Genomic DNA, 6,199 nt, shown 5'->3' with positions numbered 1-6,199 from the left:
CACGCAGGGGGAAAATGTCAAAAAGACAGGAAAGTTTGCTTAACTTTTTCAAATACGCTGGACAGTCAGATTCCAAACAAGCAAAAATCGTTTCCGCTGATCAAAAAGGAGACCACGGTGGACACAGTAGCCTAGTATCGATATCTCGTTATTTTGACATAATAAGGGGACATTCTAATCTGCATTAAGCCACATTAATCGTTCTTACAATTGTTTTCTATGGGAGGAAAATGCTTAACCGTTCATATTATGGGCTCATCTGATATTTTGTACATAGCATAGCCTATTTGTTAGGATTTTAGTATCATAATTATTAGGCTAATAAATGCACGCACAATTATCCGTGAACTTGATTTGAACAAATGCCTTTCAACTTTCAACTTGCAGAATTCAGAATTAAATTAATGTGCAGAAATTTGTACAAATAGACAGTAGGCTATGTAGGCATACTATACTGTTGTAGCCATTAAAAAAAGCGCGTTTCATATTTGTTAAAATATTATAATGTTATTTTTTTTCCATTTATGTTGATTTATGAAAAGTGAACAGCACGACCGAGTAAGATAGGATGCGCAATATGAGACATGGAGCGGGTCAGACATGATTTTGACCGTTGAAGTTGTTTAGAAAGTCCTGGGTAATTTGGTTCATGCTGACTAAATAAAAGTTTCACTGAACATACAGTATACCTTGACTGCACCTTGTATTTTCCAATTTCTACATATCATGATTACACATTATTTAAGGGGTAAATATATTCTCTATCTCAACATTATTTTTCTCCTGGGTATAATAATTGTCTCTTGTTTATTGGTACAATAATTTTGATTAGTTTTGGAGTGGCAGTGATTTGCAGCTGGTAATGGATGGTAAAGAGGTTCTATTGAGTAAGATAGTGGCCTATCTTAAAAAGAATTTAACAAATGAACGTGAACTAGTTCATTTTTAGATATGTGAACTTAGTTCATTTTTTAAAAAAAATGAACTATGAACATGAACTAGTTCATTATCATCTGTGTGAACTGAACTTTGAGCTAGTTCTTTTTAAGTATGAACTGGCACAACACTGTCCCTTACACTGTAGCCTGACGTGCACCTCTCCAAAAATCAAACAGCGTGTCAACTTAACGCGGACCGCAAGAGCTGTGATTGGTCTGCTAGAATCTCTCCCTCCGTATGTACTTGAGTTTTGTGTGTGTTTATGTGTGCACTTTAATATATTTTAATGTTACACCTTCTTATACAAAATAAAACAAATCAAAGAACAAGTGTCTTATCATTTATTATACTACATAGCATTATACAGTAGTTGTCCGTGACAAACAATGTTGATCTGACTTGGTACAAGTCCGTGTGAATAAGGAAAGAATGCCATCATCTCCTGTTTCATTGTTATCTCCTTTTGTAGGTTAAATAATGATTTAATGATTTGATATTTTGGCTTCTTCGGCTTTTGTTGTGGTACTGCAGGTTACACCGGCAACATGCCCATGGACACTGCAGACTAGTGGTTTGCATGTGTACTGCATGTCGATGCGGACAACGACACAGAAGTATAAATAAAAACTGACGCATATGGCGTAAAGGCTATGGCACATTCACACGGGGCATCAGCATCTCCCATTTACTTTTAATGGAGTCACATCAGACGCTGTCGAAATTAATTGCAGGTCAGTCGCGTCGCATTGGGTCCACTGCTCATGGCAGAAGTTGAAAACCTTTAAACTTTTCAAATGCCAACACAGGAGGCAGCCAATCATGTTGCCTTATGCAAATTCCCTAGCACACATGCTAGCCAATTGAGTTCATGCAACACTAGAAAACTAATGTGATTGGCTGTTACCACTATGACGTTCACATCAGTACCAAGCGTCAGAAATGCTCTCAGTCAAGCGTTACCGCTGACGCCCCATGTGAAGGGGATGTAACCTGCGATACAATGAGATGGCATTGGTGGAGTGCAACATTGTCAGATTACCTCAAGTCTCATTCACAATTGTGGTCATATAACCAACAAAACATTTTTAAATAATCAGAAATAACAATGTTAGCAAAATGTTCTTAGCACATATTTTGTTGGTTTAGCATTTAAAATATTCATGTTACAATGTGGCATAGAAGAGTGCTAGAGTACTTGAATTTAAATGCGGTACATTTTATGTTTTCAAATATATGACCATGAATAGCTTTATTAGTTAATCCAAGGCAGACTTCAAATTCAGAAATATTAAAAGGTTACTACCATTGCAAAAACGCATAGGTTCGCAGCTGTTATTTGCTCTTTTTAAATGTTTCTATGATGAAATAGCTATTTACAATAGTATTTTGACATTTGTAAATTGCAAGTGTGCCTTGAATATTTTTTCAATATCACTTTTCCCTATGAAAAACTACCTTTAAATATATATTTGACAGAAATTCTGACTTATTTTCTTGTACCCTGATTCTCGTCTGTTTGATTGAACCTCAATTTTGCAGGAAGGAGTTCCAGAGCAAGACTGAGTGTTAGATTGGAAATTCAACCACACCTCCTCCACTCAAAAGAAGAAGATACAACCACTTATTCTCCACAATGATAATTCACACCTTCATTGCTTATTCACATCTTAAAAACACCCATTTCACTTTCCACAGGAATGAAGTGTACACCTTCCACACATATACACTCTAAAAACTAGTGGTCATTTCTTTTAAAGGGGTCATATGATTAAAAATTTTCCTTTTTCTTTGGAGTGTTACAAGCTCTTGGTGCATAAAGAAGATCTGTAAAGTTGCGAAGACTAAAGTCTCAACCACTACTACCTAAAACGGCTCATTATAACAATCCCCTGCATGTCTACGTCATGTGGGAAGATTTGCATAAAACCACCCAAATGTCCACGCAAAGAAAGAAGGTGTAACTTTTATTCTCACTGTTGCCGCTGCTGCCATGTTGTGGAGAAGCTGTGTGTTTGGTTGTGAAAGCAAAACTTAGTTTGGCCTTCCAAAAGAAGACATAACTGGAAATCAGTGGTTAACTTGTATTTACAACACTGTTCCAGAAAAGTTCAACCCAAATATTCAGATGTGTGCAACGCATTTTACAGAGGACAAGGACTGTTTCCTAAACCAGTAGCCAACAATGCTACTGTGCAAAAAGGCTGTTTCTATAAAGTGAGGCAATTCCTACTTTGCAAGGACAATCTGCCGTATCTGACTCACAGCTTGTAAGTACGTTTACATATTTAAAGAATTTGCCACTTCAAACGTGAGTTTTGAGCAGTGTGGAGTAGAGCTTGTTGTCTTTTTCCGATCACAAATGCAGGCTTGTTTTTATTTTTACACAACGCGTAACCGAAAAACAAAGGCATAATGTTTTTTTAAATAATAAAGTGAACTATTCCTATTTTCGAATATTTCTAAACCTTTTTTAACCATCCCTGTGACAGTGGCAAGTTGCAAGAGGTCTTTTTCTAAACTTAAACTAATAAAAACCTGCCTGAGAAGCACAATGAGTCAGGACAGGCTTTCCGAACTTGCGATTTTCAGCATTGAAAGCCAGCTTGCAACGTCAGTTGAACATATCAGACAAATGCTAAGAGAAAGGGACGTTTTGTATGTTTTTGAAGGTGAAATGGTTTATTGCATTCTTCCCCTAAATGCTTTTTATGATTAGTTTAAATGTAAAAAAAAAAAAAAAAAAGAGGAACAAAAAGGCATGACTCGTTGTATTCTCATTTGTAAACGGACAGTTTTAACACAAAATAAATTGTACAAAAAAAACATTACATATAGATAGCAGTAAATAGTTGCATGCAAAATAAACAACAGTATATGGCACGGCACTTGTATGTGCAGTTTTGATGATGCAGAGAGTGCTTCGACTTTCACTCTTGCGGTGGGTTGGGCTGCGCAGTTTGCGCTTCGCCACTGGAGACGGCATCACAGTATGGTGAGGGGCGTAACATTTCCGTCACATGCTTGAGGCATTCAGCCAATCACAACTGGGTTTGGTAGCCAAACAGCGTACACCTCTCTTTTCAGAACGATGAGCTTTGTAAAAATCTACGAGTTCAGAAAGGTGGGGCATAGAGGAAAAACAATAATGTACGTACATTATGTGGAAAATAATGGGGTTTTTTTTACCTTATACCACATAAACACATTGCATTACACCAAATACACAAAATAATGTCCTCTTTAGCAACCTCATATGACCCCTTTAAAATGGCTGATAAAAAGTATTAATTGATAATATTGCTAGTAAATTTTAGAACTAGCACCAGGTAGAATGACCTCTATTCAACAGCCAAGTGATTTTTAGAATCTCAGAATGTCCAAATATCAGCTGAATAATCGGTCTAGCCAATGTAAAGAGCCTATCATTGCCAAAGCCACAGTTATCTTCTCTTTGAAATGCTCACAGACATTAAGAAAACATTTACAGTGGCCTCAAAAATATTGGGACACTTTAAGTCACACTTAGATACCTGAATGCCATTCCGATCCCTTGTGAAAAAGAAGTGAGATTAATTGTATTGAATGTGAACATTTTTAGAATACTTCAGATCTTAAAAGCATATTTTTAAAAACTGAATTTGCAGATAATATAATAGTAATGGAAAAAAAGGCCAAACAAATTTACTTAAATGTACGTAAAAGTCATGGCTTTATATCTTAACATATTTTAAATCATTACATTTTAACAATCTTTTGTTGTTCTTAAAGAAATACACTTATTTTGACGTGTTGACAAAAATACTAAAGCACGTTATAATTGTTTTCAATATTACTATTAAAGTTCAAATATTTTGCAAAGTGCAACTTAAATGGGTAATTGCATATGCATGTAAATATATGACATTTAGTAGAAATTACATTTGTTAATAATACTTAATAATATATGCTTGTCAATACATTCAGCATTTACTTCAAATATATTTCAAAGAAAAGAGAATTATGAAATTGCATATAATTATACCTCAGAAGGTTAAAAATTAAACTAAATCCATTTAACCCTTGTGCGTTAATAAAAAAAAAGTTATACGTAGGTCCATAGTGAACAAAAATGTCCAATATATATATACATATATATATTTTTTTTTTTTATTGAAATTAACATTCAGTTAAGTGTAAAATATTATATTCAGTTCACACTCTATTTTTTTTTTATAATAAGTACTTTTTTGAAAAGTATGCTAAAGGACATTTTTTTTCTTAATTTCTATTAATATGCTTTTATTGTCACTTGGTTTGTTATTTTGTTATACAATGCATATGGATTTTTAATCGGGGAGTTACTTTTTGGAGCCACTTTATCTCAGCGTTGATATAGCCATTTGTTTCTCTTTTGTTTCCTCCTTTTCTCAGTTTCACCTTTCAGACATACATACACTCACTGTAGGATCCCCCAGATGGCTCCATGTCACCTAACACGAACCAAATCCATCAGGAATAACGTGACATTGGTTGGACAAGCACACACACCGACACATCCAGACAGACCATCCTCATCCACTGCTGCAGTGAGCCATCTGTGAATCACAAAATGATTTATTTATTCAGAGATAAACATCACACATGCTCTCATTCTCTCTCACACTCTCTCTCTCTCTCTCTCTCTCGTACATGGGCACACTGTCTTTTTTATCCTACACTGTGTATGTGCATGTCTATGTACCTTGTCGAGCAGCAAACGATCTGGGAGGAAGACCAGGCCCCTCCATCTTCATCTAAAAGAGTGTTCTGTTTCAGTCTACCATGCAACATCTCTGTTTTTCTCTGTTGCACTTGATGGATAGGAAAAATGACAAAGGAGTGTTGATGTACAAAGGGATGAATAAGCAGTATGTCTGTGTCCCCTACCGATGTCATCCTGAGTTGCAAGGATAAGCTCTGTAGAGTAATAAACATCACGCAAAGCCCAGAGGAACGCTGCTCCAGCAACTGTACAAAAAGATCCCAGCTTAAATCAGAAACACCACTGAAGTTTAGTTTAAGCAAAACCCAAATGATTGTCCTCCTTTATCCAACACAGAAAAGAGTTCAGGATGAGTCTGTTGCTGTCAGAAGAAACAGCTACTTAAGAAGTGACAGCAATCAACACAATATTTTACGGTTTACAGAGATACTACACTTATACAGATAAGGAGCCATTCATTCCTAACACACACTCACATACATTTAAATGCCCTCTCAACCAGCACTGTTCTGCACTCAT

The 6,199-nt window shown here is 35.7% G+C and overlaps 1 long non-coding RNA gene across 2 annotated transcripts; it reads right to left on the bottom strand.

Moving 5' to 3' along the window:
• Positions 1-1,266: 1,266 nt before the first annotated feature.
• Positions 1,267-6,199, bottom strand: LOC132156578 (uncharacterized). 2 transcript variants are annotated; one of them, XR_009437469.1, is made up of 3 exons: positions 5,660-6,199; positions 5,375-5,513; positions 1,267-4,044 (listed from the first exon to the last, which is right to left on the bottom strand). It is a non-coding gene; the product is annotated as an uncharacterized LOC132156578 (long non-coding RNA). The 2 variants fall into 2 exon arrangements; XR_009437468.1 differs by having other exon boundaries at positions 5,375-6,199.

The sequence above is a fragment of the Carassius carassius genome, chromosome 14 (genome assembly GCF_963082965.1).
Source record: "Carassius carassius chromosome 14, fCarCar2.1, whole genome shotgun sequence".
NCBI classification, from domain to species: Eukaryota; Metazoa; Chordata; class Actinopteri; order Cypriniformes; family Cyprinidae; genus Carassius; species Carassius carassius.
Note: the sequence above shows the minus strand (reverse complement) of the source record. Positions and strands in the feature narration are given on the sequence as shown.